General features: G+C 40.2%; 1 long non-coding RNA gene across 1 annotated transcript; it reads left to right on the forward strand.

Moving 5' to 3' along the window:
• Window positions 1–451: 451 nt before the first annotated feature.
• LOC122237328 lies at window positions 452–6,633 on the forward strand. Its single transcript, XR_006215740.1, has 3 exons — window positions 452–605; window positions 3,321–3,475; window positions 6,383–6,633. It is a non-coding gene; the product is annotated as an uncharacterized LOC122237328 (long non-coding RNA).
• The last annotated feature ends 3,179 nt before the right edge of the window (window positions 6,634–9,812 follow it).

A 9,812-nucleotide genomic window follows, 5' to 3' on the forward strand; every position in this document is an offset into this window, starting at 1 on the left:
AACTGTAGTTTAAAGAAATAATAAAACATCAGAAAGAAAGGGAAAGGGATGCATTTGCCATTAAAAAGTTATTTTCATCACCTTTAAAATTTTAACTAAGGTTGGATATCATAAATTTTTATCAATCAGAAAAATCACAAGATTTCCTCAGCATTGTGTGGGAAGGGGTGATAAATTCATTAATAAGCTGAATGTATGAGATAGGTCGTAGTTGAAATGATTGACTGCTGTGCCCAAGTCAAATGGGAAGAAGTGATTATAAAAGGGAGGTGAAGAATAGGTACAAAGATGAAAAAACCTTGAGAAAGTAAAAAGAGATGAAGGCATGATGGATGAACTACAGATGGTACCCACAAAGGAAAAGCTCAGACTAACAGGTTAAAGTGGATGAACAGTGACATCATAATCCAAGCCACTGAGATGAATTGCTAAAGGACTGAAGGAGGTAAGAGGCAGTGGGAAAAAAGAATACCAAGGAAACAAAATCACTACCATGTGGTACATTACCAAAATGGAGTTTGGGTAGACCTAGGATAATGCAAGAGACTAGTTAGGTGGGAAAACCTAAAATCCTAATGGAAATGAAAAACATTACTTGAAGATCTGTAAGTACACATGGGAAAGATACATGGATGGATGGACGGATGGATGGATAGATGGATGGATGGATAGATGGATAGATGGATGGATGGATGGATGGATGGGCAAAGAATAAGTATGTACTTCAGAAAAGGAGATTTATTGAACAAAAAAGTGCATTGTCTTAAAATACCAAAATGAATGCACCAATTATGCCACAATTTATTTGCTTCACATGTGAGACATATGTTTCACATATCCTCTTAGAGAATAGTAGTTTGGGGACAACCAAAATTAAAAAGTATCCCACATAAACACAAAAACAAAGTACAGTAATAGTAGTTTTCTTTAGATAGTTGTACTATATGATTTTTGTGTGATATTTATTTCTCCTTTGTACTTTCCTATACAGCCCAAATATTCTGCAGTGAATGTATATTACTTGCAATATGAAATATTATGATGTGTTTTAAAGAAAGATGTATCACACTACAGCAAAAAAGACACTACATGCTTTAGGTCTTGTTGGAAGACTTGGAAATTTTTTAATAAACATATATATATGACTTGGGGAACCTGGATGGCTCAGTCAGTTGAGCGTCCAACTCTTGCTTTCGGCTCAGGCCACGACCTCATGGTTGGTGAGATCGCACCCCATGTCAGGCTCTGCATTGACATCATAGAACCTATTTGGGATTCTCTCTTTCCTCTCTCTCTGCCCCTCCCCTGCTTGCACTCTCACTCTCTCAAAATAAATAAACTTTTAAATATATATATATATATATATATATATATATATATATGTATATATGTATATATGTGTGTGTATATATATATATGTATGTAAGACCTATACACGTGTATATATAAATATAAACACATACATGTATATATAATATGCACACATGTGTACATATATCTTGCTCTGTACATACATACACACACAGTAGACATATTTTTTCTTTATATGCACATGCATGTATATGTGCGTGTGTATGTGTGTACTTAGGTTTAAACGTGGATATAAAGGACGCAAACACACATTACCATTTAGGAAAGGAGAAAATACTAACTATACTACTGACACTACTATATATTAATACTACTATAACAATAACAAAAAATGCTACCCTGAAAAATGAGGTAAGTATCAGAATTTCTCTCTCATTCTGTGGGTGGTCAGCTTTTGTTAAAGAATAAATACGTCCATATTGTCTGATGGTGTTAATGAGTAGCTAGATCCATATAAGCTTTCTAAATGTAACTATTCTATTTTCCTCTCTTTTGATCCACACGCTACAGGCTGGGACTCTATTTTCTTCTGTCTTTTGTAGGGGATTTTGGACCGCAGCACCCAATCCACTGACTCTCCTGCACACTTCTCTCTGGAAAGGCATTTTCAGGGACATGAGGGTATAAAGGATTCAGACACAGAATGAGGCCTCTCCTTATGGCAACAATTATGCGACAGATTCCACTTGGTTTCAAAAACCAGGCTATAGAAGGGAAAAGGAAGTCCCCTTTTGTTTGCAGGAGGGTTCCTGAAAATGTACCCTGAAAGATTGTTCAGTCCCGTTCAGGATGCCCAGGCCCACAATGGGAGCCCTGATTGGTTCTACTTTTCTATCTTTAAAGAAGAGGTAGCATTGTTTCTTCCACAAAGACTCTTCTGCGTGTGCTAATATCAACAAGCACTTTACTCAAGGCATGTTTTCTAAGTCAATAATTGACATCACATATATGATTTTAAACCAAAGTAAATAATTTTGAACAGTAATACACTGAGGAGCTGGAAACATGGACAGGGAACCCAACACACACTTTTAAGAAGTTTAGGATCAACATTAAACAGGGGTCACAATATGCCACCAACCCAATTCCCTCATATGTTAACCTACAGAAAATAAGCATTTTCAAATCTTTTCAGAACTGTTCTCACGAGGTTTTCTAGGATTGTTTCTTCCCAAGTCACACAAAAGGAGGGAACAAACTGAAAGAACAACTTCTTCGGAGAGCCACCTCTAAGTACATTTTCTTGTCTTGCTTGTCCACCCTTCCACACACTCCATTTGTTCACAGATACCCCGGGAAAAAAGCTTTGCAAAATCATTTATTTGAAACCCTAATTATTTTTTCCTGTATCATTATTCAGTTGAACCAAAGTGTCTGCTTTTATTACTGCCCCAACTACTACTGATGAACAAAAAGAGGGCTTGAATTTCATGAGTCTGTGAGATTTTCACCTTTCTTAAATGTATACTAAAGACCTCCTTAGTCAATATTTTCACAGACAGTTGTAATTAATCCAGGTTTTACTTAAGCTAACAAATGATTCTCCTTCACAATAAGCAGTGCAAGCTGATTCACGAATTTGCTAATGTCCTCCAGGTTGCTGACAGAGCCCACAGCTGCACAGTAAAGGGGTGTGGTGTAATAAGAAATGTATTTATTTGGTCTTTGTCCAGGGTTCCTGGCACAAAGCTCCTAAACCCCTTTCCTGGGTGACAGGAGTATTTTTTGTTACTCCTAAGGAGCCCCTTTTGAGCACACCTAAGTTTATGCTAATGAAGTGACCTAGGGCGGGGCCCTGAGATGGTGTCCGATCTGGCTGGTCCCAAGAGACCCAGTGATTAGAGTTGGAACTTCCAGCCCTACCCACCAATCTCTGGAAAGAGAAAGGGAGGGCTGGAAATTAAAGTTCTATAAAAACTCTCAAGTAATCAGATACGATTGGCTTTTAGGTTGGTTATAGCACCCACGTGCCTGGAGGGTGGCATACTCCAGTTCCATGGGGGCACAACCTCCTGTGCCAGAACCCTTCCGAACCTCACCTCATGTAACCCCTTCATCTGGCCATTCTTCTGTATGCTTCATAACATCCTTTATACTGGTAAATGTAAGTAAATGTTTCTCTGAGTTCTGTCAGCGACTTCAGTGAATTATTCCAATGTAGGAGCCGAGCTGTGGGAACCTCTGATTTATAGCCAGCTGCTTAGAAGTGCAGGTAGCAATCTGGCCTTGCCATTGGCGTCTTAAGGAGGGGGCAGTCTTGGGGGACTGAGCCCTCAACCTGTGGGATCTGATACTATCTCCAGGTAGACAGTGTCAGAACAGAGTCAAGTTTTACACCCAGTCAGTATATGCTGAGAACTGGAGAACTGCTTGGCATGGATTTTTCCACACATGGGAAGGGGAAATCATGACAAACAATCAGACTCCCCTTTCTACTTTTTAAAGTAAAAATTTCAGCATTTCTAAGGGTGCCAGGAATCACGGTGCTGGGGGTGGTAGGTAACTGCAGGGTTAAATACGGTGTTGAGGATACATTTCATTGAGAAAGTGAGTTCTGAAAAATGACTCGGAGGTGAGGGAGTTGAGTGTACTAAGGTGCAGAGCATTCTTACTATGTGTTTATGGGAAAATTTCTGGGGCACTGTTGCTCGAATGGAATGATTAAGGGAAGGAAAAGTAAGAGATAAAGTCAGAACCTCGTGGGCCTTTGTAACAAACTTCCAACATGACCAGCTTAAAAGGACCAATTTGGCTGCCAATTTAGGAGTAGATCAAATGGGGCAGAAACCTGTTAAACCTGCTACTGGAATCATGGAGGCATGAGATGATGATGGCTCAGACCAAGGTATCAGTGGAGGTGACTGAGTTGTAGTTCCATTTTGAATGTTATTTTCAAGGTAGAGCCAACAGTATTTTCTGGTAGCTTGGTTGTGGTAAGAGAGGAGACAAGAATAATTACAAAGTTTCTGACCTTAGCCTTGGAAAGTTGCAGCTGACATCCACGGAGATTGGAAAAACTGTGAATAAGGCTATCGGGGTGGGGGAGGAGGATTATGAATTCCTTTCTGGATATGTTGGGTTTAAGATGTGTATTTGATATGCTAGTGTAGAGTAGAGGTCTTACGAGCAGTCGGATATAAGAGTTAAACGTTTCAGAGATAGAGGTCCAGGATAGAGAGATTCAAATAAAGAATAGCAAGGTTTCAACTTTTTTTCTTTTTAACCACTCTAATAGTTTGGAAATTTTATGTCTATAATTAGTATGTCAGCACCCCAATTTCTTTATGCTAAGATATTTGGAGAGGAAGGAGGTGGGGTGGGGGACAGCAGAAGGAAGGAAGGAAGGAAGGAAGGAAGGAAGGAAGGAAGGAAGGAAGGAAGGTTGGTTACTGGGCACTTTACAAGCTGAGAGTGTGCCATTTCCCTAGGCTCAACCTGCTTCAGATAGAGGGCAAACTCCTGATCAGTTTAAGTCAAATCCTAAAAACCCTTAATCCTATTTTCCCACAGATACACATCTTTCAGTGTTTCTAGGTCATTCCCAGTAGATTTTCCATTAGAAATGGCTCATAACATTTTAACTTGAAGTTCATCAACCTCCAACCTTTCAAATAATTAAATATTTAAATGCTCAGGAAAATCGGCATTTGTGAAGCAAGCATTGTTTTGCAATGCAAATTATCACCCTTAATTTCTCTGCTGGTAAAATAAGAGTTCCAGGGATTGGTTTTGCTCATGGTGCATGTAAGATAGAATACCTTCCCCCACATTCTGGGTTCTGGGGTGCCCCCCTGTCAGAAGGCACCTCCCACAGAAAAATCACAAGACAGAAAGTGAAGAGGAAGGAAAGAGGAAAGACAACCCAATCTTAATGGTCTCGGGTACATTTTCCAAGCTGACTACGGGCGCTTTGCTTTACTAGCAACTGCTCTATAAAAGCAGAACCAGCCTCAGGCCTTCTGAGCGGGTCTGAAGCTCTGGCAATGCCAGCGTCAGGCAGGCCTAGCTCACAGGTGAGCCTCTACTGCACAAGAACCTCTTGCACCTGCCCAGCAAGAAGCAAGAAAGGCAGGCCCCTGCCCGCCCCAACTAACCCCTACCTTTGGGTAATCAGGATGGTCACATCTGCCAGAAGCAGGGTTAACCCAAGGGGCTCTATCTGTATCCACCTTTTTTTCACCCTGAAACTCTCTCCATTTACTAACAGAGAAAGAGAGAGAACTTTCTTCCCCCGCCCAGATCTAGTTTTGAGGACTTAAATACATGCTTGAGAGCAAGTGTGAACAATCAAGAAAAAGAAAAGGGAGTAAGAAACTTCAGCACCCAGATTCAACAGAGCCTTGTCTCCTCTGCTGTCTCCATCTGCATTAAATTGGTCATGACCTTCCAGGTGTCTTTAAGGTTGAAGTGTTTGCTGGACCATTTCGAGCTGAGCCAGCCCGTCCACGTGGCCCTCCTGACATCAAGAGGCAGGCTTTTAAAAGAACAGAGGCACCTTGTCAGGGCTCTGGGGTCACTAATAGCCTGCCTTGGGCCCTCCAATAGGTCATGTTCGGCTTCCTCATCCAACACAAAGGGACCGAGAGGGAGCTGGGGAGGGGCGGGGGATAATTATCATTCTGGTGTTTTTTTCCTCAGGCCCCGAGTTATGCTCCATGTCACTGTGTTAATGTGCCTGCAACCAGGGAGACACATAATGCTCCTCTCAGCCCTGTTTATTAGCAAGATCCATTTGCAAAAGGCCCTTCTTTTGTGCCACAATATGAATGTGCTTTGATGGCAAATAATTACGGGCAGTCCTTTTGACATGAAGATCCACAGGCTGCCCTAGTTAAGCCAGTAATTAGCCTGTCCTCCTTTTTTTTATATTATTATTGAGAAACTACAAATTATCCTCATATGTGCACCGGCCATTGCTTTTTCTCCTTTCTATTCTCCCACTCTCCCCTGCTCGGTCTCTCCTGCTTGCTTGCTCGCTCTTTTCCCTCTCCCTCTCCTTCGTCTCTCTCAGCACTTTGGATAAGCGGAATGCAGCTGCACAAAAGCAAGATAAAGCTCGACCATCAAGATGATGAACAATCTGGATGAAGAGCCTTCGAGATGAACACAAAAGCTGGAGAAGTGCAGTTGATGTAGGCCTGGACAGCTGAAGAATGCTGTGGTCTAAGGATGAATAGCCCTCATTTGTGAATATACAGATTTTCCACAATGAATAAAAACTGAGTGGAGGTCACAATAAATAAACTTTTTCCCCCCTTCTTCTCCGATAATAATTCAGGTTCCCGGCACCAAACAGCTGTAAATTGAAGGTTGTGCTTAGTTTTCTCAACTCTCAAAGGGGATAATTAAGCTAAGATCACATTGTTTGATATATTAGTGTAATGATGAGCTACTATATTCTGCTTGTTTCGAGTTATTTTAGTTTTTCTTTCCCGTTATCTTTTTTTTTTTTAATTACATTTCAAATACATTTTAAATGTAAGAAAAACAGTTCTGAAACAGAGTTTGCCCTGTGTTTGGATCTATTTGAAATGTATTCATATAACATTTAATTAAAGCGGCAACATCCCCCTTTAGAAAATGTGTGGAGGTAGAAATATCTATATTATCTGACTAGTTCTGACATAATCTTGCCAAAAGGCTGACTCTTTTTCCTTATTGGTGCAAGATAATTAGACCATCATTAACCTCCTGAAGCATCACTGTCAGTATTTCTTGGTGTTATAAAATCAGGATTTGGGAAGATTTTCATAATTTTGCTTAAGATCACCAAGAAGGCAAAGATCAGTTCTGAAACATGCTCAGCTTAGAAGATTTCTGAAAACCAGAATCTGCAAGCCTACACATTATAAAGCACCTCAGCCCAAGGGAAATGCTACAAACGGTATCCCTTTGCTCTTCATAACACCTTCTCCTATTTGTGAAGTCTTGACAATAAAAAGGCCCAAATGCTGTTTTGTGTTTTATTAATGTAGGTTAGGTTGTCATTTTCTTCCAATAATTTTTGATTTGAAAATGTACTGAAAAATCTGAATATCTGTATCAAATAAAAAAAAAAAGAAACAGCACATTTTTAGAAACCTTTTTTTTTTCTTTCTTGGGGGATATTCTTGATTTCAAAAGCAGCCATTTATTGCTAAGGGTCTGGTATTTTGTTGTTCATTTGATCGGTTAGTTAACTGATCATTTGTCCTAGGAACTTCTCTATCCTTTCCCATTAGTCCCAACCCAGAGCGTGTTCTATCACATCCCAATTCAGGAAAGTGTGTGGATTTGAACCAGGTATGGAAAACTATTTACGAGCAGGAGCACAGAGTATGGAAAGGATGGAGAACCCACCCTTGACTCCACTGTGATCTCAGTCTCATGAAAGAGGAGGAACTTCTTAAAGGTCCTAACCCTGGAGACCTCCAACTCAAGGCTAGCCCATCCGTTGCATCATGGGGCACCACCCTTCCCCAGGACTCCCCCAGTCTACTCAGAGGGAAGCCAGGGAAAGTGAAGAATTAAATGCCGTGTCTGCATATGCAACATGAGAAAGCACAAGAGAGAGAAAATAAGTCTGGAGCAATCCAGAACAGAAGAATCCAAGCCCACTCACAGAGCGTACCTGAGAGAGAATCCTCAGACTCGTGAAGTTTGTTTCTGCTTTGCTGCATGAATAAACCAGCCAGAGACAAAGAAAGATCAGGCAGCGGGCCTCAAACAAAGGCAGTCACTGCTACTTCTATTTGCTGCCATCTTAGGCCTGTCTTTTAAAGGACCATCACATCTACTTGGAGATGTTATACAGGTTTAGGCCAAGGAAGCTTAGTTTAGGAGTTCACCTGGGTCAAATGTGAAATAGCTTAATAAACTCTTAAGTGCTGGGAGCAGGCCAGGTCTGGTATGATGTGCAGGCCTGTCTAAAAATTCAGCTAATTAGCATTTCTCTCACCTTTCTCCTTAAGACTTATTAATTCTTCCTACAATTTATTGAATACCTGCTATATCGTTGGCACTATTCTGGCTCTAGAATCTAGCAGAGAAACAAAACAGGCCACGTTCCTTCCTTCATGGAACTTACAGTTCCGTGGGAGGAGAGAGAAAGTAAGTAAATAAATAAATAACACATAGCATAGCATACCAGGTAGTGACAAACGGTACAAAGAAGTATTAAAGTAGGAGGATGTGGAGGAAGCAGATGTATTTTACATAGTCTGGTCAGGGAAAGCCTACCGAAGAAGGTAACATTTGACCTGAACAAAGTGAAAGAAGGAGACACATAAAAGCCATGCAAAGTTTGGGGGAGACTTTTCCAGGTAAAATGAGCCCTAGGTCAAAGGCCCTGGGCAAAAGGATATTTGGTGTGTGCCCCACCAACAAGAAGGGGGGTGTAGATGAGGAGAGAGAATGGACAGAAGGCTATGTCACCATGATGCTGAAAGAAACCATGGTAGTTTGCTCACTCTGGACTTTCAGCTAATATGTTTCTATAATAAATTTTACCTATAATACAAGGTAATGAAAGGAATATTCCAAGATGACAGTGGACTGACTCCCTGTAGTATCATGTTATGAAATATTATGTGTTGACTAGCAAAAATATGGTATAATTAAAAACTCCTGTTGCAAACACAAACAACTCTCTCCCCTCCAAAAAAGAGAAAAGCAAATAGGCAAAAGGTTGGGACACTTCACCAAAGGCGATACATTCATTGAAAAGAAACACACGAAAAGTTGGTCAACGTCATTCGCCATTAGGAAAATGTAAATTAAAACTGTGAGATACCACTACCCAGCTATTAGAATTGATCCAATTAAAAAAAAATGACAGTACAAAATCCTGACAAAGATATGGAGCCACTGGAACTTTTACATATTTCTGCTTAGGAATGCAAAATAGTAAAACCACTCTGGAGTATAATTTGACAGGTTTTTATAAAGTTAAAAATATACTTACCATATGACTCAGCAGTTCCTCACTCAAGGGAATCCCACACCCATTTCTTCATACATGAACACACTGAAACCTTGTGCACAAATATTTAGAGCACTTTCATTTATAGGCACTAAAAGCTGGACACCACCCAAATGTCCATAATGTGGTGAATGGACAAATATATCATGGTGCATTCACACTGGAATACTCAATAATAAAAAGGAATGATAAGAAACAATATGGATGAAACGCAAAAGTATTTTGCTAGGTGACATGAGTCAGGCTGGAAGGGACACATACTGTGTGATTCTATTTATATGGCGTTCTCGAAAGGGCAAAATTATAAGATCAGTAATCAGATCAGAGGCTTCCAGGGGCTGGTGAATCAGAGGAGGTAAATTGGCTACAAAGAGGCATGAGAAAACTTTGTGGAATAATGGAAATATTCTCACTTCATTGTAGTGAAGGTTACACATTGCATAAGTTTCTCAAAATTCATAGAACATACACCTAAAAAGGA

The sequence above is a fragment of the Panthera tigris genome, chromosome A3, assembly GCF_018350195.1.
Source record: "Panthera tigris isolate Pti1 chromosome A3, P.tigris_Pti1_mat1.1, whole genome shotgun sequence".
Taxonomy (NCBI): Eukaryota; Metazoa; Chordata; class Mammalia; order Carnivora; family Felidae; genus Panthera; species Panthera tigris.